The following is a 27,837-nucleotide window of genomic DNA, read 5'->3' as shown; positions in this document are numbered from 1 at the left end:
AGATCAACCATGTGTGGGCTGTCACCTTAACCAGCACAGAAGCAACAAAGAAGCTGGCGGCGTTCAAGGAACTGGAAGTTAAAGGTCGCCGCTGCCTCATCATCGATCCCGAAGACCAACAAGTGAAGCTGCGACTCCACTGGATGTTGCACGGCGTGGCAGATGATGACATCCGGACGGCCTTTGCGGCTTTTGGGAACTTGACCGAAGTGACCCGGGAGAGGTGGCGAGTTCAAGGCGTCAAGGAGAAGGGGTCCACCACGAGGGCGGTGCTCCTGAAATTGAAGCCGGGCATCAAGGTAGATGACTTACCGCACCAGCTGCGAGTCGCCGGGGAATTAGCCCTTGTCGTTGTGCCTGGGCGGGCGATGCAGTGCTTACGCTGTCGAGGCACGGGACACGTCCGCCGCGAATGTAAGGTGCCCCGATGTTCGAAATGTAGGCGCTACGGACATGAGGAGGCTGACTGTGTGCTCACGTACGCTTCGGCCGCGGGACCTGGAACGAGGGAGCGGTCGGCAGAGCTCACTATGGACGTAGTCGAGGCAGAGGAGGCGGCAAAGGGAACCGGAGAAGAGCGTACGCAGGCACAGGAGACAGACTCGTCGGGAGACTCCCCTCGAGACATCAATGCTGCCAGCGGTGCGGGGAGGAGTGACGCTACACCTGACCTCCCTAGGTCAGAGGAAGAGACGTCACCTCAGCCGGCAGACGACATGGAGCAGGATAACGGTGAGGAGCACCCGGACACCAGCGGTACTCGTTCGCCAAGCGTCACAGCCCCAGCCAAGCGACCCCACACACAGACCGATCTCGAAGGTGACAAGGCAACAGTCCCCGGTGTCGACGAGCCGCCAGCAAAAACAGTCCAACCCCGGCGGTCCACACTACGTCCGCGGCCAAACCTTTCTTCGGAGAGGCGTGCAGCGGACAAAGCGCCCCCGCTGCCAGTTCAGCCGCTCGCACCAGACGGAGGCGGTTCCAACGACGGCGTCTAGCCGCGCGCTAGACGAGGAAGGTAAGCACCATGCTTTCGGTCTATTCACCCTTTATGAAAATGGCGCCTGAAACCCCTTTGAGTGTAGCCACGTTAAATGTCAGGGGATTGGCAGCCAAAAAGAAGCAGAGCCAAGTACACCGCCTGCTTAGTGACCATGATATCGATGTGCTTGCCGTACAAGAAACAAAGGTTGATGGGGAGGAAGAGACCGGGGGCATGGTGCAACGTTTCACGGCTAGATTTTACGCCATTGTGAGCCACGCGGTAGGGACATCGGCTGGGTGTGTATTGTTTGTCAAAAAGCTGCCCGGACTGATTGTACAGGCTCACTACTCATGTCTGTCAGGACGGTGTGTTGTAGCCGATTTTGCATATTCCAATGCTGAGTGGCGCATTATTTGTGTGTATGCCCCTAACATTGTTGAGGAAAGAGCAGTGTTTTTCGAGAATGTTATGCAGCAGTTAAGTACGGAGAGGCAGGTTCTAATGCTGGGCGATTTCAACTGTGTACTGAATGCTCGGGACAAAACCAGCACACGCGGCTTCAGAGACAAGAGTACTGATGTGTTGTGCCAGTTAACTAGCGAGTGGAATATGGAAGATGTGGCTGAGTACCTGGGGGGAGCGCGCGCCGTACATTACACGCACTTCCAAGGTGCGAGCCACGCGCGCCTTGACAGAATTTATGTGTCGCTGGATTTGATTCCCGTATGTAATGAATACCAAGTTGTGCCCATGACATTCACGGATCACTGCTTAGTGAAATGCGTATTCGGCACCAGAAAACGAAGGAATGCATTTAGCTGGGAGTTATGGAAACTTAACAACAAATTGCTCAGTGATGAAGCCTTTAGACAGGTTGTACTAAATGAACTCATTAAAGTAAGGCCGGGCACATTGTACGAAATCTGGAAGCAATGGGAGATGTGCAAAGAACAGATTAAAATAAAGGCCATTGATAGGTCCAGTTGCCTGCGGTATCAGGAGAAAATTAAAGAAACCCAGCTAAAGGCTTTGCTGGAAAAACTACATGAGCAAGAATGTAAGGCACCCGGCAAATGGATAGAAGATATTAGGAAAATAAAAGAACAGCTTGCGTTGATGGAAGAAGACAGATACCAAGGAGCGTTAGTGAGGGCAAGGGCGGAAAGCTGGAGCATGGGCGAGACGCCCTCGAAAAGAGCACTGGCATTAGAAAAGGCTCATGCAGAGAAAAATCATATTGATAAGATTGCATGGGGTGGCATGTTATCGTCAGATGACGAACATATCAGACAAGGCTTCTTCCAATATTACCAGCAGCTTTTTAACAAACAGGACGTCGACATAAACTTGTTCAAAGAAAAGTTTCTTAAGGCTATGCCACGACTAGACGAGGACACGAAGAAAAGATTAGAGATGCCAATCACAGAACTCGAGGTCGAAAAAGCAATCGATAGTTTAAATATGGGAAAGTCGCCTGGGCCAGACGGCTTAAGTGCAGCTTTCTATAAGGGGTTTAAGAACGAAATAGCGCCAATATTGACTGCGTTGTACCAAGAAGCCTACGAAATAAACAGATTGCCGCTGTCATACGGGTTATCTTACACTATTCTAATTCCCAAGACAAATAACGAGGAAAAGCTCCAGCAGGTCACAGCTTACAGGCCAATTTCCTTGACTAATGTCGATTATAAAATTTTAATGAAAGTGCTAGCAAGGAGGCTGCAGTCAGTAATTCAGGATATTGTCGGCCCTCATCAAACGTGCGGGATAAAGGGGAGATCAATTATGACTAACATACACACGGCAAGATCGGTTCTGGAGTGTTGTGATCTGACTAATGAATGTGTGGCCATCCTCCAACTAGACCTCGAAAAAGCATTTGACTGTGTCGCCCACGAAATTTTGCTCAGTATTCTGGACCACGCGAATGTAGGTTCCGTAATTCGAGAGGGCGTGGCCATGGCGTACCGCAGCTGCACTACGAGATTAATTATAAACAAGAGTCTGGGGGCCCCCATTCGGGTGCAACGTTCGGTACGCCAGGGCTGCCCCCTCAGTCCACTTTTGTTTGCCATTTACATAGAGACACTATGTTTGAACATTATTAAGAACGAGGCTGTTCAAGGTTTTAGGTTGCAGGCAGCTGAAGTCAAGTTGCTTGCGTACGCGGATGACCTAGCGGTGTTTGCTGTGAATCAGCAGAGCATACGGGAGGCTGTTGTGTCAGTTGACAGTTTCAGGAAGGCAACCGGAAGTAAAGTGAACTGGGCAAAGTGCCAGGGACTTTGGCATGGGGGTTGGCCATCAACCCCAGATCTTTTTGCAAATGTGACTTGGGTAACTATCCCCCCAAAATACCTAGGAGTGCCACTAAATTGCTACCGGGACAGTGATGCATATTGGAAAGAACAAGCGAACGAACTACGGGAGAAATCAGATAGATGGAAGGGGGCACATTTATCAATCTTTGCGAGAGCGACGGTGTGTAACTTGTTCTTTTTAAGCAAACTGTGGTACGTCATGCAAGTGTTGCACTGTTCCCGGGCAAATGTACAGAAGATACATCGCATTTTAGCTGTTTTTGTTTGGTCCTCGACCTGGGAACGGTGCAGACGGACGAATTTGTTTAGACGTGTGAAAGATGGTGGCCTTGGGCTAGGACATCTGTTTCTGCGCCAGCTTGTAAACAGGTTTTTCTTTTTTCGAGATGTGCGTGACCCTTTTTTGAGAACTATGTGTCAACTAAGGTTGACCCGTGTTTTGCCTGATTTTGTTGTGGGAACAAATTATTTTTCCGGAAGAACTTTAGGTTACTTCAGAGAAGTTGCTGATAGCGTTAAATTTCTTGTTGTGCGTTTTTCGAGAGAATATTTAAGTGACGTGAAGCGGAAAAAGCTATACGCAGATCTGTGTGATGTTGTTTTTCCAGTGCCCATGTACAGAGCTTTGTACGATGGAGGCCACGGAGGGGATGTTCTGAAAAGAGTAAAAAGAATGCAAGTACAGCCAGGAACCAAAACTTTCTTCTTCAAGTTGCATACCGAGACACTATCAGTTAAAGGGTTTTTGGAGGGAAGGGGTTTATTCCTACCGTGGGGTTCGCATTGCCTAATATGCAAGTGCCCCGAAACAATAGACCATGTGTTTCTTCACTGTTGGGAGGGTGTGTTTTTTTGGGACGTTTTGCAACGAACACTTAAAAGAGAACTGCCGCTTCATCCCCACGGTATCAGATATTTGGCAATTGAAAACCTGGACGGGTTCCCGTTTGATCAGGTAATGCTCTGGGGCCTCCATAGTATGTGGCGCTCCAGAATGGCGGGGTATTACTGCGACTCTGACGCTAGACCAGCCCGCATGTATTTTCGGGAAAATGTACGTAGATTTGTGGAAGTGATGAAACTGCAAGCATGTGTACCCGATTGGCTACCCAGGATGGAAAATTTGACTCTGTTGAGAGAATTTTAAACTTGACATGGCCAGCCAGGAAGATCTGGCAGGTTGCTGGTTTTCAAAGTTTGGTGTCTGTATTTTTGTGTTGTTTTCTTGAAGGCAATAAAGAAAAAAAAATAGCTCAGTGGTAGAGCATTCGACTGCAGATCGAGAGGTCCCCGGTTCAAACCCGGGTGCCCCCTGGCGCTTGCGATTATGCGGCGCTTATTTTTTTTATTTTTATTTCCGCAGCCGCTACATTGGCAACGGGTATGACGCGGCATGCTGGTTTTGTCAATGGCGTCACCAAGTGTCATTTGAACAGGCTGAACTGGCCTGCATGCAATCCGGGGGTATAGCTCAGTCTTTATTGAAATAAAGAAAATTCAATAAAGAAAAAAGGGGGTATAGCTCAGTGGTAGAGCATTCGACTGCAGATCGAGAAGTCCCCGGTTCAAACCCGGGTGCCCCCTGGCGCTTGCGATTATGCGGCGCTTATTTTTTTTATTTTTATTTCCGCAGCCGCTACATTGGCCACGGGTATGACGCGGCATGCTGGTTTTGTCAATGGCGTCACCAAGTGTCGATAACACCAGCTGAGCTGGCAGCCTTCCTTTCCGGGGGTGTAGATCAGTTTTGCACTGACAAACGAGTGTGCTTGAGGAATTAAATTTGACTGAACAGTTTTGCGAGGTATCAGGTGCGGCTCTTAATTTAGGTAAATCCAAGGGGTTTTGGCTGGACCATGGGGTACAAGGCCTAGTCATTATGGCGACATAAGCTGGGACTGCGGGACCCTTCGCTACCTAGGGGTTCCGCTTCACCAAATTCGCAACAGCGGAGCCTACTGGGATTCACAGATAATTTCCATAGGCGACAAAACCAAGGTTGGTTGCGTAGAGAACTGTCAGTGCTTGCTCGGGCTCAAGTCTGCTACATTTGCAAAACTTGCCTATGTGCTGCAGGTTCTCCCCTGTGCGAAGAAGACAGTGCAGGAGATGCACAGAGTAATTGCTACCTCCGTATGGCGTTCCCAACGGGAACCCATGCGTCGCGATAACCTATTTCTTTCTCTAGAGTCTCGTGGAATAGGTCTTGTTCACTTCTTCTTGCATCAGCTTGTTTCACGTTTTTTTCTTTTTCAGATCGGCAAACCACCTTTTTTAAGTAGCTGTGCTTATTAGGCGAGTCAGTGCTCGTTTGCCGTTCCTGTTCGCACCGACTGGACACATTCGTGAGGGGCCTTTATGGGGATTCCTGAAGGAAGTTGCTGATACCTTCAATTTCCTCACTGTGCTCTTTTCTTTAGTCTACCTGTATAGCCTCTCCAGAAGGTAAATGACTCAGGCACTTACAGAGTATTTGTTTCTTGTACTGTTGTATCAGCAACCTTTTGTGGAGTTCCTTGACACCAGTGTTTTAAAACGTGTTAGGCGAATGTGAATTTCTTCTGCTGTAAAAACATTCTGCTTTAAAAGGGCAACTGAAGCGGTTTTAGAATTCGATGAGGTTAAGGTGACCGAATGTGCAAAATGTGCGGGTAAAGCCTGCGAAATCGTTTTGCTCTAGCATTTGAAATGGTAGCGTAATCGCCGAATAAAGTCGTCGTCGGCGTTCAGCTTCTCTGAAGTACACAGCGACGGGCAGATGCCCCGATAATGACGTCACGTATGACTGTCCTACGTTTCCAGCGAAGGAACGGTTATTCCATGGAAGAAAACCGACGCCATGCATTGTTTGGCGCCATCTGACGACGCACAGCAGCATGCAGGCGTAAGCAGTGGACACCTGAAAGTTCGGCAATAATGATGTCTCTGCCGAGTTTTCTCGCACTCCTCCAAAGTAGTGAGGAGAAGCCTAAACATCGTCGCAGTTTTAATCGACGATTATGTCAGCATTTTAAATGCTAATAGAAAAACACTTTGCATGCTTTATGTAGAAGCTTGAGAGATTCGAATTCTTGAATAACCTCTAATTCTCAAAAAACTATTTCAGCTTCCCTTTAAAGTGCACACATCTACGCTGCATGTGAAGGCATGGCTTCATGCTGAGGAGATGCTTGGGCCATGGACAATGAATTGCCGCCTGTGTAGTACACCAGAGACAGTTCACCATTGTTTCATTCTGTGCATTGATGCTGTGTTCTTCTGGGACATATTACAACGAACAATTAAGAACGACATTGACGTCACACCCTACGGCATCCGTTCCTTTGCCTGTGGAGAAAAACTGTGTTGTGCCATATGATCTATTTATGTTGCTGGGACTATTTAGTCTCTGGAAAAGCCATATGATGGACCGCCACGCCGAATCACCACGGTCGTCTAAATCTGTGTTTCGTGAACAATGCGCTATGGTGCGGGGAGTATATCCTGCCCCGCAAGAGCCACCTTGCTGGCTCCCCTATCTGGATGCATGTGTGTGCCTCCCAGATTTTTGATGTTTTGGAAAGTAGGGTCATGCACGGGTATGGCGTTCTGGTGTTTTGTGGCGTAAGCATGCTTAGATTTTTCTTTTCGGCACTATTTCCATGCAATAAAGAAAAAGAAGAAAGGGGTATAGCTAAGTGGTAGAGCATTCGACGGCAGATCGAGAGGTACTCGGTTCAAACCTGGGTAACCCCTGGCTCTTGCGAAAATGCGGCGTTTATTTTCTTTTATTTTTATTTCCGCAGCCACTACATTGGCCACGGGTATGACGCGGCATATTGGTTTTGTCAGTGGCGTCATAAAGTGTCGATAACACCAGCTGAGCTGGCAGCCTTCCTTTCCGGGGGTACAGCCGAGTTCAAAAATTGACTGAGCATTGATGTTAGAATTTTGCCACAGTCATTCACCAAAAGTCATATTGTCTTAATCAACGTTACTAGATCACTTTTACAGTTTGCAAACTCCGACGCCGCGGATGTCGCCCTTGCCTGTACCGCCGAGCGGGGGCGCTCTCGTCGCTGTTTGACCGGCTTCTCGGCAGAGTAGCCACGCTGACCACATCAGCGAAGACTACAGCGAAGCGTTTTTGTGCCAGGCGTTGGGTTAAACTGCGCTGCAAGTTGATCGCTGCTCCTCTGTGTCCTTGCCACATTTATATAAGTGCGTTTCGAGCGACGCAGCTCGTGCGGCGTTGTCTCCGGCTGCAACTGCGTCGGCGCACGCGAGCTATGTGTCCGTGAGTCGGTGCGGCCGAGCTGTCGACCTGTCTGCTCCCAAACCAAGGCAAGACCAGCGTTCTACGTAATGTGCGACCGCAATACACACTGACCATCGCCAAGGCTACAATCATTTTCTGGAAAGGGCTGGAAGAGCTAGAGAAGTGCAGCCTTGCTCGCTAGGGTTGTGCTCAGCACTTGTCGGCATTCACTTGTCAGATACTGAACTTTGTTATTGCTACAAGAACGCACTTTTTCTCTCGAGATGTTAATCACCGTTTAGAGAGCAAGGAGAAGGAGGCTGTTGCAAACAAAAAAACACGCCTCTTGTAACTGTTCGGCCCATTAAGATGTATATGTTTTTTTCCTATATGAATTGAATAAACTTCTTTCATTCTGACCTGTGCTATTGCCGTCATTTTTCGCGTTTTATGACCTTAATAACGTCGAAGTTTCATGGTGGTAGTCTTGCAGAAAGCACGTATGCATGGTTGACTGTCTTGCTTCAAACCGATGGTACTTGGCCTTAGGTTTCGATATTTTCGGCAACATGCGGCTCATTTACCGTGCCATGGCTCGCCGTAAGCAAAGAGTCATTTAGTTTGCAGGGAAGTAAAGGAAACAAAAACTATACCCGACCAAGAACCAGATGGCCCATCGGAATAGGTAACGATTCAGACATCCCGATCGCACCTCTGCCGCCCAGGACCGTTCGCGCAGCCTTAATGTCACTGTAGTTGCACACTCAGAATAATATTTGTGCCCTGTCTTGGAAATATCTTCGTTAAACAGGAATTACCGGCGTAAAGTGGCGTGAAACACGGCGCGCTCGTCTGATAGCGATAGCTCGTGTGACGAGAGACCGGCCGGAGCGGGCCAACATAAAGCCCCTTGATAATTTGGAAGTAGCGTCTTTCTGTGAACTATGCCGCCGCGCCAAGCTCCCTCGCCGATCCTCCTCTCTCACCTCTCCCATCGGCGCTTTTCTCAACGGTGATTGGCTCCGCGGGCGGTCTCCGGGAGAAGCGCGCGGAAAGTTCGCTCTTTTTGTGTTTTCATTTTTCGTCGGCGCCATTTTTTGGCCAGCCGCCGCTGCTACGACCGAGCTCCCTGGCATTGCGCGCTTGCACTTCGCGTTATTCGCGCTCTTTTAGTGCTGCACTATGCCGAGTTGCTGCGCATTTCAGTGCACAAGCCGGCGTGAAAAAGCCTTTCCTCTTTTCGCGATTCCGAGCGGCAAGAAAGACAGCATTAGAAGAAAAAAGCGGCTGCACAACATCGGCCGCAAGAACTTTACCCCGACGAAGACTGCCCACCTCTGCGAGCAACTGTGCATTTCTTCCAAGCGACTGTGTATACTGAAACTGCATGCATGCGCACCACAAAGCCAATAGCCTCACTTAATTCACTCATCATTTTGCGTCGTTATGCGTGTTATTGTTGCCACTTGGTTCCGCTCAACGTGTTAGCAAGTGTGGAAGCAAAAGTGTTGTAATAAGGGAGTAATTACTCATTGACATCCACCCAAGCGCAGCCATACGGCTACAAAGGGGGATGGGGGATTCCCCTAAACATTTGACGAACAATGTTCCCACTTCGAGTTATTGATCAATTCGCTCTCGCCCTACCATCAGCTTGCCGTCCCGGTTAGCTGAATTGGTAGAGCGACTGCTCCGGTGTAGCGGTGGTCCCGGGTTCGAACCTCGGACCAGGACGTATTTCTTTAACTGCGAAGTTTCTGAGAAAGCTGTATAGCTTTCCTTTGTAGCCGTATGGCTGCGCTTGGGTGGATGACAATGAGTAATTACTCCCTTATTACAAATTTACTCCACTTTTGGGGATTCCCCTAAACATTTGACCAAAAGTGTTGGTATGCGTGGAGCGGTATCCGCGGTGCGGTAAATTTTTCGAACCTCTGGTAATGGTGCACATCGCAGTAATGTGGCGCATGTCCCGAGCGAGATTTAACCTAGATTTTTTTTTATGAATGCAACTTGTCTAACGATCTGCGCTTATTTGTTGTTTTGCTGAACCGTTACGCTTCTACCAGGTGAGATTATCAATGCCACATTCTCGGAAAAGACTTTATATTGCATTCACATAAATAATTCATTTTTTAATCACTTCAGTGCTTTCCATTGTTACCTGAATGTACTCAAGTATTGTATATATCCAATGCATGCCATTTTTGTATATTCATTGCTACAGTTTGTGACCATTTGCTTTAGTTGAGCATGGTCGCGGAGCCTTTTGTTGAATACATCATCCGCTCAAAAACTATAGGCCTACATCTGAGCTGTTTCATTTCCCTAGGTATGTTTTTGTTTTCTGTGTTTTGTTTTGAGGACTGCACCCAACGGGTGACAGATGTCCACAGCTGGCTTATAACGTGGTTTGTATGTATATTTCGGCGTAAAACAACACGACTCATCTGTAATAAACATTGCATCTGAAGAACTGTGTGTCGTATTGTGACTGTATTTATACTCAAGACTTATATTAGTCAGGCACTTGCTTCAGGATAGCCTTGACTGTGGCTGACCAAATTGCTAAGACCCTATAACTTTCTCTTGGGTTTTGTCACGGTCGTTGCTATCAGTTTTTTTCTTTCCTAACGTAACATCTCTTTAAGCGGATTTAAAAAGGAATAGAATGTGGGCGTAAAATGCCCAAGTGTGCCAAACTTTGGGGGTGGTCTACCTAAATTTGGAAGCCAGCATTGAGTTTCCTATAGTCAAATAAGGTTGGACCCCAATGTTGGTCAAATATGGAAGACGTCAAATTAATGGGTTCCAGAGAGACAAATTTTGGGGATAGCCCACCTAATTTTGGAGCTCACCATTGAATTCGTCATATATTAAAATTCGGCTTGACACCAATTTTGATGAAATTCGGACAAGGTCAATTATTTCGGTGGTTGAGAGGACCAAATTTGGGGTGCGGACACTTTCCTCGGATGACGGAAAATTGGTGCGCGGATCTTTGGCTCTCGGGTTCGGCTCGACATCACCTCAAGGTCGCCGACAGCGGGAGCTGAAGTCGTTTCATGCTTAATAGAAAAAAGTTCATATTCGTTTTCAAGCCGCCGCGAAAATTCTTAACTACAAAAACGATTAAGCCGTTGCATGTGCACTACGCGGTGCCAAACTCAGACTGAACCTTAATGAAAAATTTTAGGACGGCCATCGAAGCAAATGCCCCAGCTTGTTTCCAGCAACCATCTTACATCTGAAACTCCACTCGTGAACAACTTCATAAACTGTACTTCCGCGATAATTAGTTCGAAGTGAATTTACCTTTAACTAAACATTGGTATGCTGAAAATATTCAGGAATGTTTAAATATATTGTAAATATTATGCTTCATATGCTATGGCGTGCTGAGACAGACGGTATTGAAAAGTCAAAAAGAATGTGAGATATATGCAGCAAGTGGTTTTGTTCGTGCCCCAAGCGCTCGTAATTGGCACTTTCATTGCGCGTACGAGACGCTAATTTATGTGGCTCGTGGTAGTCACGCGTGTCGCATGTCTTTCTCGTGTTTTTATTCAATAACAGAGCGTGGAAAAAGCGCGAACTTGAGAGCGCGCGCATGTGTCAGCCAACTGCCCGGACGGCGAGCGAGCGATGGCCAAAAAAGCGTGCCGTGTGCAGCGCGCGCAGCCGGCGGGCGAGGATATTCGAGGAGGAAAACGCCGGAGTGGAGGAGAGTGTCGCTACTTTCAAATTATCGAGGGGCTTTAGGCCAACAGCGTCGAAAGCGCCACCTCACGAGAGGGAGCCGAATGGGGCACGTTTGGCCGCCGAACTGCAGCGGAGTTTGCAAACTGCACAGGTAATCAAGTAACGTTGGTCTTAATGCCGAAAACTGACGATAAGAAAAAACTATGATTTATAGATGGCTACAGACCTATCACGCTTTCTAATGTTGATTATAAGATCTTTGTTAAAGTTCTCGCAAATCTGGTACAGCTTGCAATGACTACATTTATTAGGCTCCATCGAACACGTGGCTTCAGGGGTCGGTCAATACAATCTAATCTACATATAGCGCGCACATGCTGCAGTATTGCAGTGACGCTCATGAACAATTAGTACTGCTTCAAACTGACCTGCAAAGGCGTTCGATCGGGTATCCCATTCATTTCTTTTTGCGCTTCTAATTCACGTCAATCTTGGTTCAGTTCTTTCTACTGGGATATGCCTTTGTTACCAAAACTGTTCAACGCGCTTGATTATTAATGGCTGTCTCTCACAACCAGTCCGAATTCAGTCCTTTTTGAAGCAGGGTTGCCCGCTGTACCCGCTTCTGTTCGCATTATACTTGGAGCCTCTTTGTCTAAGTGTTATAAACAGTGCAGCTATCAATGGTTTTCGTATTATGGGTCACGAACTTAAGGTATTAGCCTATGCTGATGACCTCACGTTTTTCTACTCTGATAAACCAAGCATCGATGAGGTTATTCGTTTAAGGGAAGACTTCGGTTCAGTGTCAGGAGCTCGAATTAATCGTTCTAAGAGTTGCGGTCTCTGGTATGGTATGTGGGGAACAACAGATTGAGAGGGCCCGCTTCAAATCCGCGTGCCCCTTCGCGCTCGCATAAATGCGGCGTTTTTTTATTATTTCCGCAGCCGCTACATTGGCTAAGGGAATGACGCAGCATGTTGTTTTTGTCAATGGCGTCAGCATGTGTCATTTTAACCGGCTGAACTGGCTTGCATACTGTCTGGGGGTATAGCTCAGTGGTAGAGCATTCGACTGCAGATCGAGAGGTCCCCGGTTCAAACCCGGCTGCCCCCTGGCGTTTGAAAAAATACAATGCTTATTTTTTTATTTTTATTCCGGCAGCTGCTAAATTGTCTAAGAGAAAGCATGTTACTTTTGTCAATGTCTCAAGTCGTTAGTTTAACCTCTCGCGGCAAGTCGTTGTTTTCACTGACACCTGCTACGGTAGCCGGTTTTCTCAGAATCCGGTGGGCAGGTTGTGATGAAGTCAGGCCACGTGGCCTAGGTGGCAGGTGGGCCACCTGCTTCCCTAGGGGCTTTTCGCTCACCCGTTAGAAAACCAACATAACCAAACGAAGACGAAGTACTTCGATGCGGTCCTTGTGTACTCCGAGGGGCTCGGTTGCCTTTCTGTCCAACACTTCACGGAAGTACGTACAGGCAGGCAACACAGTTGATTCTGCCAGCTGTGGCTCTCGAAGCTTCGCGCCCATTCGCTATACCCGCAAGTTGAAACATTTCCCTATTCATATCACATAATATTTTATTATTCTGAACAAGCAAATCTCCTTCTATCTCTCTCCCTTTTGTAAGGCCGCTGCTAAATTCTAGCTGCAACTACTGTGTAGGGCGCTGCCCTCGCGGCGGTGGCTGTCCATTGTGAACGACAGCACCGCCGCTACCTTCAGGGCGCCCCCACCCCTATCCCCCCTTATGCATACGCTAACGTCGGAAAGGCGCCCGATGGGTCAACGCTCATTTCCAGCTACCACGGTGCAGGGCGCTGCCCCCACGGAAGGGGCTGTCCATTATGAACGAAAGCCCCTCCAAGCACAGTGCAGTAGGGAGTTCGTCTTTTGACGCACTGCTATCTTCACGGTGTCTCTATCAATTTGTGGGGGAAAATAGGAACCCTGTCGTAGCTGGTATGCCGAGCCGACCGAGAGAGCCCAGGAAAGGACGATTCGAGCATTTTTCTGGCGATGTGGGGAACGACATGCATTCCTCACTTTTATCCGCCCGCTCATCGATCACTCTTGTCCGAGCGCCCCGCCGTCTGTGCCGTACCGGCTTCTCTCTCATCTATTGTTTGCATATGACAAGCACTGAGGACAGGGGGTACGCATCTGTACCAAGATCTTGACTTGCAGTGCGAGTGGAGAGGGGGGGCGGCGGTGTGCTTGGGACAGGTCGGAAGGAGAGCCCCAACGGGAGAGGATGTACATGCTCTTTCCGACGAGAGAGTGGTGTTGTATTTGTTCTTTATTTTTGTTTTCTTAGCGAGACCCTGGGTTTGAGGCTGAGCTCAACCCACGGGGTAGGTCAATGATTGGAAAATTGATGTTTGGGGCGGGCCACTGAAAATCACCGCCCCATTTCTTTGTTTGTTACGGTTATAAAAACCGAAGTAAACGGATGGAGACCAGCCTGAGCTGGGGCTCCATGCTTAGCATGAAACATTCTGCTACTAGGCTCTAACCTGCGGGGTCGAAGAGTAAAGTAGCGCAGTTTGTTTTTCCCTTTGTAAATTCATGTCTGCTGTTTTCCAGTTTTGCTCCTTGTATATGTTGTAAATATATGCTTCTCTTATATCTGTCATCATCTGCAAGACACAACGCCTCCTGGTCTTCTTTCATGCCGAATTAACTAGAGGAAGGGTATTGGGAACCTTCCTGTGAAGAAACGAACAAACTTTACTCCTTTCATACACACTCGCACGAAACAAAGGAAATAGACGCGGCCACAACCACGCTAACGTTCTTTCCTTTGGTTGTAGCAAGCATGAGAAAACGCCCAGGTGGCGCTGTATATTTCTGGCTAAAATGGTAAAAGCAGCCGAAAAGAAACCGAGCCGACGGCTGAATCTTTGGACCGCGGCTCCTGACGGGCGGCGATTCGGTTGACCAGGGTGGAACAATGAAAGATCGTTACCGAACCGAGTGCGCGCTCCATTTCGAACGGGGAGCCGTGGGGCGTTACGCTAACACAATGCCTCCCTGCCGGTATTGACCGGTGCCGTTTACGCAGCAGCCTTTACGCAGCGGTTAGGGCGCAGTTCAGCACGATCCACTTCGTGGGCAGCCAGGGCTTATGTGGCGATTTATACAACAGCTTCCCACTACTTGGGTCCTTGGGCCGCTGTAGCGAATTGCATTAGTGTGGAATGAAAGGGTCAAGAGCTCTGCATGGGAAATTCGAGGGTTTGACGGAAACCTGTCTGGTCGGGGGTGTACATGAAGAAGAAAAGAAGTCAGAACACCAGCTAAAAAAAAAAGAACTTTTAAATGACGTTTCGGCTCCCGCACGCCTTGTTCACCTAAAAGGTGAATCAGGCTCCCGTGCGGTAGCCGAAATGCCATTTAAAGGTTCACATTTTTTTTTGTCGCTGTTCTGCCTTCTTCAAGCTCTCCATGGGCTACTCCGCAAAGGATGGAAAGCGTTTTTTTTTCTTCGGAGAAGGGAGGGAAGGTAGGCATGACTTGTGAGGCTGAGGCTTTGAGGTCATGCAATGGGAAAATGGTTATGCAGAGGGAGCTATTTATAACGGAACAGTATCAATCAATTAGGAATAATTTAAACTGATGTTACTTTTCGAGCTTTCAATAATAACACATGAATTTACTTCTTTACCCTGGGCCAGGAAATATTCTCTCTGCAAAGCGAATCTTGTATAGCACGGTGTAGAAGAGGTACTGGAAAGCAGAATTATACACTTAAAGTGGAATTTAATCACGATATTTTGTTCAAAAAGCTACCTTGGTTTCGCATAATAGGTGTGGCGTATGCATTAATTAAAAACTATCTCACCTCACGAAAACGCATACCCAACAACTCTGGACAAAAGCATTTTTGAACGGGAAAAAGTTTATGAGCGCAATTTTTCCATATATAGTAAGCTTTCTCGATGACAATCAATATATCCGCAGATCTCCTGTCGGCAGGCTTGCAGTATTTTGCTATTAACGTTTTTTGTTTTGTTTTTGTCGTCAAATGCCTTTCTCTATTGGGTTTCAATGGCAGTCTTAACTGCTCGATGCGAGTGATGGAAACGCTATAAAAGAAAGATTTTGCTACATATTGGAAGAATGAACCATTACCTTCGATATTTCTGCAGAAATACCTTACAGTTTGTCAATTTTCAAAATCTTGTCCTCCAATGTTGGACTGTGCGGTTCCTCAGGGGTCAATTCTAGGCAGAGTTTTATTTCTGCTGTGTATCAGCGACATAGTTTGCATCTTGAGCACGTGCAGAATAGCGTTACATCCTGATGACCCGAGTATTTTCTTCTCTTGTCATCACATCGACAGCAATTAAACTGTGACAGAACGAAGTATGTTATATTGAGACCCAAAGGAAAGCAGCTGAGGTGCAACTACGAGTTGAAGTTTGGGGACCGCATTATACAAAATACGTCATGCGTAAATATTTTAGGTGTATGGTTCCACAAGAGTCTTTGTTGGTGAGTTCACGTAGACTCCTTCCGAGCGGCAGGATTGATTACATGGTAAAACATTATACTCCTCACAATCTAAAAACAAAAACAGCTGTATTTACAATTAATACATTCTCGTCTACACTATTCCCTTTTTTATGCGGTACTGAAACTAACCTGATATCACTTTTCAGGCTGCAGAAAAAGATAAGTACGGTCAATTTGTAACCTTGATTTCTTTGCACATACTAAGCCGTTCTTTGATAAACTTGGCATACTTCCTATTGACTACCTCTCGTTTCATAAATTGTCACTGGAGGCATTACGACGCAGACACTGTTTTCACGCAGAGTTTAATCAGACCTTTGCCAGAAAAGAAACTCCACATAACCTTAGGAATGACACAAATTAATTCCCACTGATTCGCACAAAAATTAGAAAAAACCGGCCTTATACTTCCAATATGGACATTACTGAACCAAAATCCTGGTACACTGGAAAAATTGCAAACCTCAAAATCAATGGGGTTGAAGAAATTTGTTATAAGGGAGTAATTACTCATTGGCATCCGCCCAAGCACAGCTATTCGGCTACAAATTTTGACCTCGAAATTTGTTAAGTGATACTTTCTTCACTGTGTTAATGAATAACTTCTTTGTGTACCTCAATCTCGTTTATTCATTTTTGAAGTAGTGCTTAATCCCTTATACGTTTTGCTGCTTTGGAGTGTTATTTATTATATTTTTAAAGAATGTATTACTTGCTGTATTGTTGTTTGCAGCAGAGTGTACGAACGCTTGTGGCGCTGCGGCCTTTGTCAGGCAGGCGTACTGCCTTTTTCTGCAACACCTGCGACACCTGTATGTCTCAAAGAATGAAATAAGGAAAGACAAAAGATATGCGAAAATCCAGGAAAATACCTACAGGGCCTGCAAGCGATCATAGCCGTCCACAAAAAAAGTGATAAAATCCTACTCAGCAAGGGTGTCCGGCAGCGAGGCACGATCTCTCCACTACTGTGCACCGCATGCTTACAACAGGTGTTCAGAGAAATGGATGTGGAAACGTTATAGGGATAAAATGTAATGGAGATACCTCAGTAACCTCCGATCTGCTGACGACATTTCCTTGCTAAGGCGAAGGAATGATAACCAATGGTCGTTTAGGGGTGGATTCCAAGACAAGGCAAGCAGAGCGGAGGGGGCTACAAACTCAGGTGCACGGATGAGGGTAGGAAGTTTGAGGGGGTAGGGCGCCGCAGAAAAGGGTTATTTCGAGGCATATGGGAGAGGCATTTGTCCTATAGTGGCAATTTGGGTGTTGATGACGATGATGGCGAAAGCCGCTAACTGCCGAACAAAAAAAAAGCCCTAGTTTTCAAAGACATCATTTACCTCGTCCTCATCAGCCCATTTCCTCCCCCTGCCCCCTTGCTCCCTTAAAAAAAATTCCCTTTATTTACATCGATTACGTTCAGCTTTGATTTATTGTCAGATCGCACTCTTATAGGTTTGTGTTGCAAAACGGCATCTAAAAACGACTTTTATATTTAATAACACGATATAATCATTTTGTGATCGATCGGGTCGGGTGCAATGTGCCTCTCACAGCACAGGCTCCATCCCACGGTGGGTCAGGCACTTCTCATGTTTTCTATAAGCAGAGAGGTTAATGGTCTGACGCACGAAGCTACCTCACGAGCATTCGTGAGAAAGAAAAAAATAGTTTATACAGGAACACGCAGTCCACAGCTTCCCATTGATAGAGTTGAGGGTCGGTCACCGAGGTAATATCTTAAAATTGCTGATTATAATCGCAACAACAAAATTTTACTCGCCTCCGAGAATCTCCTCTTCAGCCCCTCTCCACCAAGAGAAATAAAGCAGTAATAAAGACCACGCACAGCTTGTAATAGACTTGGAGACGCAAAAAAAACCTACTATCTCTTTTGCTCTGCGGCAAGCAAGCCTTTCTCTTAATGGTGGTCGTAAACCTTCCGAAAATTAACGACCAAAGTTCGCTCTGGTTGTTTCTCGCGCACCGCAAAGCTGGCGCGCGAAAAGAGCCCGGGCACTGAATTGATGACGGGCCAGCTGGGTTCGTCAAGCAGCCCATGCTCCAACGGTCGCGCGCAATCCGGGTCGCATCTACACCGCGCACCTTGCATATATGACCACATCGCGTGTCGCTCGGCTTGAGCAGCCATACTAGTGACCACCCTCCAGGCGTGCGCACACACGCACACAGGCATATATTTCTCGGGTGACCTTACCTGCGGCGGCTTCATCCTGCGCTGTGTACATTGGCTGCCTAGAGGCGCGCATCGGCGTCGCGAGATGAATTTCTGCCGGCGCTTCAATGAGTGCAGCCGCTGAGCTCGACTCGCTTCTAAATGGCTCTGTGCTAGCGGGGTGCCCTCGAAACAGCGGGCCGCCAGATTAGTCGGTCAGTGTGCAACTTGCACGTGCGGCCACCGAGACCGGCCTTGAACTGGACAGGGACGCCCGGTTCCGAAATGTCTCTCCTCTTGCATGTTTATTTCCAAGTGCCTCGCGCACGTTTCCTTACGTGCCGGCCTTCGTAATTCATATGCATGCGGCTTCACCGGGCCTAATTTACTTTCCTTGCTCTTTCAGTTGGAGAGGCGCAAAGTCCCCCTGGTCAAGGATACTGCGCGTCTTCGTCTCGATGTGAACCTGTGATGAATGGCGAGATTATGCCGTCGCCATGCCGATACATGAATTTGCCTGAACAACCACTCGCACCCTAATGCTCACTGCCACCATAGCAGCGCCTTTGTGGAGTGGGTAGATAGTATTTCACGGCGGTTTCTATAAACCCGTTATTAATAACCGAGGTTAGCTTCATGCAAAACGTACGCCATGAAGCTGTCTCACCGTACCGATAGTGAATATTTAAGAAATGCGATAGCTTCCTTTGATCTTTCTGGTTTTGCTTTGCTGATCTAAAGAAGGCATACCTCGTCGGCTACGAAACCGTGGAAATTTCCGTGTGGAAACTGACAGTGTAGTTTAATCGCACCTCGAAGAATAGTTTTGGCAAAAATAAGAAAAAATGCTTACTTTATCCTTGAAAACCACTTTCCAAGAAATATTTTCCCACCACCAGTTGCTTTTAGTCACGTAATGCCACCTAAGGGGGCTTCACCACGCTATGGTCCGAAGAGCAATCTGCGTCGAGGACAGAGAAGTTTCACTATATTTAATTTCATTTATTTAATCATTTATTTATTGCATGCTGCGGGCCGTGAAGTCCAAGCAGAAGTTCGGTACAAAGAAAAAATATTACAATGTAAAACTGCAAATCAAAATGCAAGCAAAACAAAGCGAGCAGAAGGAAACGACTGGCAAAGCAACACATAAAACCACACGTGACCACTTATAAGTTCAAGAGATTGCACACAGTAAGCTGGCAAACTTTTCCAAAAGAGTGACTGTCTGCGGGAAAAAAAAAAGTGTGCTGAAAAAGGGGCCGTAGCAAAGTACGGGGCATGATTGGTTTGGATGGTTTATGGGCTTTAACGCCCCAAAGCGACTCAGGCTATGAGAGACGCCGTAGTGGAGGGCTCCGGAAATTTCGACCACCTGGGGTTCTTTAACGTGCACTGACACCGCAGAGAACACGGGCCTCTAGAATTTCTCCTCCAAAGAAATTCCGGGATCGAACCCGCGTCTTTCGGGTCAGCAGCCGAGCACCATAACCACTGAGCCACCGCGGCGGCCGTACGGAGCATGAGAAAGTGGGTAAGAATGTCGGGTTTGTAGGTTGATGACAATGGAATATGAATAATTCCACGAAAATGCACAGAATGATTCGAGTAAATGAATTTACCGCGTGCGAGCGTCCCGACGCGCTATAGAGTTTCTGAACACCTGTTTCTAGTTAGAACGCACACTCGAAAAGGACGTTGTTGTTAGATGTTCGGTGTTTGCTTTCCTGTAGGTCTTGAACTGCACTGCAGTTAGGCAAAACTCCAATTCACTTCTGGTATGGTATGGTTACGGTATGGTACGGTATGGTATAATATTGTACCACGAAGAAGAAGGCAGAACACCGACCAAAATAAAAATGAACACTTTAAACGACGTTTCGGCTCCCACACGGGAGCCTTGTTCACAAAAAGGTACAGACGTGAAAAGGCTGGCTATTTATGCTTTAAAATGTGCCCTAGGCAGCGGGCGTATGCACTAGGAAGTGCCCCGTCAGTGCGATTAAGAATGTGGTCGGTTGTCTGAATGATTAACGATTCCAGATATAGGCGGCTTTTGAGATTCTTTTCGGTTTTTAAAATGCGCGCATTGCTCCAATCTGTGTCATGCTGCCTGCTTTCAGAATGTTCGGCGAGTGCATTTGACGAAGCTTTCTTGTTTTCAACATCATACTGGTGTTGTTTCAATCTTTTAACAAAGTTTCCACTTTCACCCACATACACATGGTGACAGTCTCTACACGGTATACTGTACACTACGCCCGGAAACTTTTCCTTTGGCAGGCAGTCTTTCACGTTCACGAGAGTTTGCCGCAACTTCTTCGCCGGCACATGTCTTCGCCTCGACGTCGTAAGAACGCAGGATGCGCGCCAAGGTTTCGCTGATCCCGGGCACATATCCCGGGAAGAAAGAGCACTCATACTGGCCGCTATCTTCACTTTAACTCCCTTCACCCAGCCTCTCACAAGAGATCAGTGGTTGCCTCGCTTTTTCGTCGAGCAGACCGCATCTGCACAGAGCCAGAGGACGCCAAAGCCGACCGTCAAAGAGTTCGCAAGGACCTCTCCGAATGTGGCTACCCGTTGCCTTTCGTCAACGCTGTGGAACGCAAACTGTTGCGACCCCCGCGATCTGACAGTTGCCCAGCCGCCAAGAAACGTGCACCTGTGCCATATGTGCCCGGGATCAGCGAAACCTTGGCGCGCATCCTGCGTTCTTACGACGTCGAGGTGTCACATGTGCCGGCGAAGAAGTTGCGGCAAACTCTCGTGAACGTGAAAGACTGCCTGCCAAAGGAAAAGTTTCTGGGCGTAGTGTACAGTATACCGTGTAGAGACTGTCACCATGTGTATGTGGGTGAAAGTGGAAACTTTGTTAAAAGATTGAAACAACACCAGTATGATGCTGAAAACAAGAAAGCTTCGTCAAATGCACTCGCCGAACATTCTGAAAGCAGGCAGCATGACATAGATTGGAGCAATGCGCGCATTTTAAAAACCGAAAAGAATCTCAAAAGCCGCCTATATCTGGAATCATTAATCATTCAGACAACCGACCACACTCTTAATCGCACTGACGGGGCACTTCCTAGTGCATACGCCCGCTGCCTAGGGCACATTTTAAAGCATAAATAGCCAGCCTTTTCACGTCTGTACCTTTTTGTGAACAAGGCTCCCGTGTGGGAGCCGAAACGTCGTTTAAAGTGTTCATTTTTATTTTGGTCGGTGTTCTGCCTTCTTCTTCATGTACACCCCCGACCAGACGGGTTTCCGTCCAACCCTCGAACATTGTACCACAATATAATAGTAATAGTAATAGTAGGGTACCGTACGGTATTGTCGTGTGGTGTGCACGTTTGAACGCTCTGCAACCCCACATGCGCTAAAGGAACTTCTAGTGAAATGATCCGAATTTGTTTAGACTACGTAGGCCTTTGTAACGTGCGTACCACAGCACACGGACGTTTTCTTTTTGTATTTTGCGGCCGTGGGACTGAGGCCACCGCAGCCGGAACAGTAGATCAGTTCGTCATAGAAGCTTCACATTCTGCTGCATAGAGTATACACGCGAGAAATGCAGCATCTATATTACTCGTGCCCTCCAAGAATTCCACCTGTCTACCTGACCAAGTCATTATTCAATAGCTAACAGGGAAAGGTGGGCTTGGTGGCTGTTCGTACTTGTATGCCTATTGTAACCGCGCGAACGACAAGGGACGAAGACAGAAACAGACAGAATGGAGCGCGGACCTTCAACTGAGTTTTACTTCAGACACGTCACATTCATACGTTCGTCGTAATCACACCTGGAAACTAACAAACAACAACAGCGGTAACTCAGGACGTGCCACGTCCGCCGCTTAAGAACGTGGGTGGCGCTGATGAACACTCTCAAGGTTAGGGGAATGAGGGGCTCGTTAACAATATGACAGAAGCCAACTGCCAGTGAAACCAAGGGGCACAGGGGATTTTTTTTATTTTTTTTTAATGTATTTATTTAATTTGTGGTGTTGATCAATTTAGAATATTACTGAATATGTTATCGTTTCATGCTAATTTATTAGAAAAGCAGAAGAAAAAACAACCACATGCCGCCGGTGGGATCCGAACCCACGACCTCCGAATTACGCGTCCGGTGCTCTACCTCTGAGCTACGGCGACGGCTGTCAAATCTTCTGCTTTCGGGGGTATTTATGTTTACAAGTAACCTAACCTTGCGAGTGTTCATCAGCGCCACCCACGTTCATAAGCGGCGGACGTGGAACGTCCTGAGTTACCGCAGGTGTGACGTAGAACGTCATCGAACGAAGAGGGTGGAAGCTGCGTGAGAACCCTCTTATGCTTCCTATGGCGTCAAGGCTGCCAGAACCGAGACCCTTGCTAAGCAATTAAGCAAACAAGGGAAGGGGAATGAGGGGCTCGTTAACAATATGACAGAAGCCAACTGCCAGTGAAACCAAGGGGCACAGGGGATTTTTTTTTATTTTTTTTAATGTATTTATTTAATTTGTGGTGTTGATCAATTTAGAATATTACTGAATATGTTATCGTTTCATGCTAATTTATTAGAATAATAAATTGGCATGAAACGATAACATATTCAGTAATATTCTAAATTGATCAACACCACAAATTAAATAAATACATTAAAAAAATAAAAAAAATCCCCTGTGCCCCTTGGTTTCACTGGCAGTTGGCTTCTGTCATACTCTCAAGGTTAGGAGATTTGTAAACATAAACACCCCCGAAAGCAGAAGATTTGACAGCCGTCGCTGTAGCTCAGCGGTAGAGCACCGGACGCGTAATTCGGAGGTCGTGGGTTCGGATCCCACCGGCGGCATGTGGTTTTTTCTTCTGCTTTTCTAATCATTTAGTTTTAAGCGATAACATATTCAGTAATATTTTAAATCGAACAACAGCACAAAATAAATAAAATAAAAATCCCCTCTGTCCCTTGGTTTCTGTGGCTGTTGGCTTCTCTCATATTTATAACGAGCCCCTCATTCCCTTTCCCTTGTTTGCTTAATCACAAGACATTGTTATGCAGGCGTGTGTGGCACAGATTTCCATCTAGATAGGAGAACTCTTTTTTAGTTGACTCTGATGTTTTCCTCAATCACAAGCCAAATTCTTTCTTTATACAGTATCCTTTCAAAATTTCAGTTCGCGAGAATGATGTTTTGCGGGCGCATAATCCAAAATCTTACTTTGTGTAGCATGCTTCGAAAATCTGTCGGCTAATTTGGGACGCGAACTTTTTCAAAATTCTCGTTTCGCACAACCGAGGCGTGCAGTCATGGCCGTGGCGACAATGGTCGGCCAGTTGCCTACCCGCCGCCAATGAGCCGACTCCGGCGTGCTGCTCCTGCAGTCTGACGTTAATGCAACGTCCGGTCTGTCCTATGCAGTATTTGTCACAGGACAGGAGTATTCGATAAACAACCCCACTTTTGCACAGAACGAACCTGTCTACGTACTTGATGCTGCCTTCCAGCTTCTGTCTTCCCTTCGCCATATTGCACATGTCAGCAAGCTTTTTGGGAGCCGTAAAGACCAGCGGGATGTAACCTTTCTGAGCCACTTGGTCGAGACGACGGGGAAATTTGGTTGTAGTACGGAATGGCAACGGTCCTCAGGCGTAGCGCTTCTTCACTGCGGCCATGCTCAGGTGTACCCCTAGATTCCTTCGCCAGAGCTCCTATCACCCAGACGATCATCTCACATGGAAGTCATGCGCTGTTGAGTCTTTGCCGCATAAGTACCCATTCCGTACGACCACAGAATTTCACTTAGTCTCAAAAAAGTGGTGCAGAATGGTGACGTCCCGCTCATCTTTATGGCACTCAAAAAACTTGCTGACATGTGCAATATGGCAAATGGAAGACAGAAGGTGGAATGCCGCATCAAGTACGTAGACAGGTTGATCCCATGCAAAAGTGGGGTTGTTTATTGAATACTCCTGCCCCATGGCAAACACTACATAGGCTAAACCGGACGTTGCATTAACGTCAGACTACAGTAGCACCACGCCGGAGTCGGCTCATTGGCGGGGGGTAGTCAACCGGCCGACCACTGTCGCCGCGGCCATGACTGCACGCCTCGGTTCCGTCCCAAATTAGCCGTGAATTTTGGAAGCATACTGGGTAAAGAAAGAATTTGGCTTGTGATTGAGGAAAACATCACAGTCGCTAACTAAAGAAGAGTTCTCATATCTAGATGGAAATCTGTGCCACGCACGCCTGCATCACAATGTCTGGTGATAGTTGTATTTTAGTTTCCATGTGTGATTACGGCGAATGTATAAATGTTACGAGTCTGTGAAGCAAAACTCAGTTTAAGTTCCGCGCTCCGTCCTGTCTGTTTCTTTCTTCGTCCCTTGCCGTTCGCGTGGTTAAAATATGCATAGAAATTACTCAGTACTCGGTGATGTTATGTGCAGTTATCTCGCTAGGCGTACAGCCAACTTTTTTCTGGCCGAATTTTGCGAGGCCTCGTGGAATTTAGAACTGTCTGGGACTCTAAAAAAAAGTTGTCATGTGATTTTATCTCGTCGTTGCTCCCTCGTATTGCTTTCATTTTTTCCACACTCGCCACAAAAGAGCTGTCAAAAAGCTATGCAAAAGCACGCTCCCTATTACTCCCAACCAGCGATGTTCTTGCCATGCAACCACCTCTTCCCCGCTTTGGCGCGTACGTGTCATATCATAGGCGCTACCTGTTACCGACCATCGTGCGTTGAGCTTAAACTTGTGTATCACGTTACGCAACTGATCTCTAACGGATGGCATAAAAGAGCTCACGCTTTAGGTTTTCCCTTTTTGTTGTTAGATGTCTGTTAGCGCGCCGTCCGTGGGATTAAAAAAAAAAAACGCGTGCTTACGTCAGACTTGATATACATTTCTTGTGTAAATTTGAAGTGCATAGATGAGCGCTTGCAAAGTTTGCAGTAAATAATCACATCGCGCAGTGCTCGCTTTTTACCCTTCGCCAGGTAATCCTGAGTAAAGCACTTGGACCCTTGCTACAGCGTAAGTTGAGCTTAGACAACGTGTGCAGTTGTTTTTTTAGCAGGAAACATAAACTTACCTATTCTCCTACCGTAAACTGAGTATGAGTAAAATGACGCGTCAAAAAGGCATTCTAAATCCTCGCCTTGAAGCGTTCCCGCCACGCTGTTCGTTTTCCGTGCCCCACTACCATCTAGCCCCTCAGTATAATTTTGAGAAGTGCTTAGGATTGGGCTAGTTGGAACATGATCACATGCAAGACGTGCGCTGCTTAGATTGGCAAGGACAGAGTTAAAGACAACACGAATGGTTAAGGGCAAAACAGTTCATGCTTGCGCTCAACCGTTGCAGCTGTCTGTAACTCTGTTATTTTCAATATAAGCAGCGCATGTCTTCCATATTAGTATAGTCTTGTCAACTTCACAGTGGTGACACACTCCCATCTATTCATTATATCGCATTACGTGTCATCATTGCAGCTGGCTTTGAAAACCCAGCGGGGTGGAAAAGTGGTAGGAATATACGCAAATCTCGCAGGTCTAGGCGGCGCCTAGTGTGGCATGTTAGGGCTATTGGCCGCGTGTGGGCGCTCTGCATGCGTGAGGGCAAGCCAAGAGGCCGACACAGAGTTGTTTGGGCACATTTGCACACTTCACCAAGGGATATATTGGGACAAATATATCAGACAAAGCTCTGTGTTGCCTACCGCTGCGGAAGCTGTTTTTGGTGGCGCTCATGAAAAAGAACTCAAGCCCAAAAAGTTCCAAATTGAAGCTGAGCACTCAACCGTTATCTAACGAGGCCATACAAAGCGCCAAGCCCATTCTCAAAGCGACAAATTAGCATAAAATCTAGTTTTCGTCTTCTCTAATTTACAATGAGACGCAAAACTTTGTCGTGTTAAGCGAACATTTTCAACATGCCGCTTTTTTTGCACGCTAGGACAAAAGGGAATCCGCGCTACCGGTATCATGGCCGAAGATCAGAGTTGCACATTGCCAGCAGTGAAACGCAAATGCTCTCGCAGGGGCAAAGCCCCAAGGAAAAAAGCGACTCAGCCAAAGCGTCGAAGTACCTCTCGTCTCGGTTCCAGTGACGACGCGTGCACTCAGAGGCGGCGACGAACTGCTCCAGCGATCCCTAGCAGATGACCCTCGAACGCTCAATAGTTGTATCCAATGGCCCCCTCTGAGCGCTGATTAGAGAGCGCACGCTCCAGCTCAAGTCATCAATCGCGCCTCGCAGTGCTCCATGACCCACCCAGAACAGGCAAGGCGCGGGCGTAGCGACTCATTTATGCGCTTTCAGCTCCGTTTGTTTGTCTTCACTGATGCTTTCATTTCGAGAAAAGTGAGACAAGTTCGATTCAGCGCTAGGGAGCGTGCAGTTCGTGTCGCGTACTACGGACAGAGCAGCTGCGTCAGACAGACCTGCAGTACCCTGTGGTCGACGTCCTATCGTGCCGCTGTGCCTGAATTCGTAGTGTCACGGGGAAGATAAAATAACACGGGTCGCCTGTGTTAACACGCGCAGAAAATAAATGTAGGCTGGCTAATAACCCCGATGTAAGCCATTTTACCTCAGTGCGTAATTTCTGCACGGCGGCAAAAAAAAAAAAACAAAAATAATTTTCATCCATTGCAGGCCCTAACCTTACTGCAAAGATGGCAAAAACTAGAGATAACGCACGGCTTTCTATCACGTCATTTTCGTGGTGCCCTTTTCTAGTCCAATACTAAGCACAATTGCTTGTGTGTGCCACCTGGCCCAAGCTTTGATCCTTCTGTCACCGGAAAACACACATCAGGGCGTTCTCGTGAACTAACTTGTTTCTTCATTATTCTTTGTCGAAACCGATAGCCAGTTTTGTATCGGTGGAGCGGCCTGCTAGCACATCGTTCGTGCGTAGCTTTAAGGATTACAAGGTAACCGAGTATCGCGCATTGTCTCACGTGCTTTCACAAAAGACCTGTGAAAAGACCTTTCAGCCCGACGTGTTTCGCCACTCAAATATTGGCATATGACATCTTAGGACTGAGTCGCGCTGCTGTCGATTGATTCAGTGACGTCCAGGTACACAAGAACAACCGGCCTGTGCGAATATTCAAAAGACCTAACGGAAGCGTGGCGTTCATACATCTCTTCGAATGCCATCGGAGCTGGCATGTCTCAACCGACAGTGCAAGGGTGAGAAAATTATTTTTGAATCCTGAAACAGCTTTGGGAGTGCGCAGTGAAAATCAAAACAAACAAGAGCAGAGAAGTTGACGCCACCAGATACGCCTCTCGTCTCCTTTCACGCGAATAGAAGGCGACAGGAACTTTGTGGTACGATTATTTTGATTAGCCCCCCCCTGCTCACACCGCATACCGTCAATGAAGATAAAATCATTGGCATCGACCTGAATGCAGCCTTACGTCAACGATTAAAAGCTCCATTCATCTCGGGTGGATGCTAATGATTAATTACAGTCTTCCTTGAAATCTACTCCGCCTTGAGGGATTCTCCTCAATACAGTAACCTTGTCTGAAACAATCCTAGCCAAACATCGTTGTCAAAGCACCAGCTTATTCCCTCTGTCAGCATCGGTTCGCATGCCACACCGCTGGCAGTACTGCACAAAACTGCTCTGAGACATTGCCCGAGTGGCAAGGAGCTAACGTGCGGTTGAGTGCTCGTGCGCATGTGTGCGTGCCTAAGAGGATATCGGCGTCAGGAAAGTGCAAGAACTGCTGCCCGCGTACGGCGGCAAAACACTCGCACCATGAGCTGGGCATGAGCGCACGCGGCAGATGATACGCGCCACTACCCGTGGCAGCGCGCGCGCCCATTAATGGAGAGGCACGTAAGCGTTTCGAGCTCGTGGACGGCGGTGGAG

The 27,837-nt window shown here is 47.3% G+C and overlaps 1 protein-coding gene and 3 non-coding genes across 4 annotated transcripts in view; 3 read left to right on the top strand and 1 right to left on the bottom strand.

Annotated features, from left to right (window-relative positions):
- LOC149355296 (uncharacterized) overlaps positions 1-27,837 on the bottom strand; it is a 285,681-nt gene that overhangs the window by 177,428 nt on the left and 80,416 nt on the right. The gene's annotated exons all lie outside the window — the stretch shown is intronic.
- TRNAC-GCA (transfer RNA cysteine (anticodon GCA)) lies at positions 4,537-4,617 on the top strand. Its single transcript has one exon. It is a non-coding gene; the product is annotated as a tRNA-Cys (tRNA).
- On the top strand, positions 4,819-4,890 carry TRNAC-GCA (transfer RNA cysteine (anticodon GCA)). The gene has a single exon. It is a non-coding gene; the product is annotated as a tRNA-Cys (tRNA).
- TRNAC-GCA (transfer RNA cysteine (anticodon GCA)) lies at positions 12,291-12,362 on the top strand. The gene has a single exon. It is a non-coding gene; the product is annotated as a tRNA-Cys (tRNA).

Source organism: Amblyomma mixtum, chromosome 3, assembly GCF_055824585.1.
Source record: "Amblyomma mixtum isolate Tamu chromosome 3, ASM5582458v1, whole genome shotgun sequence".
Taxonomy (NCBI): Eukaryota; Metazoa; Arthropoda; class Arachnida; order Ixodida; family Ixodidae; genus Amblyomma; species Amblyomma mixtum.
The sequence above is the reverse complement of the archived record's forward strand: the minus strand, read 5'-3'. Positions and strand labels throughout refer to the sequence as shown.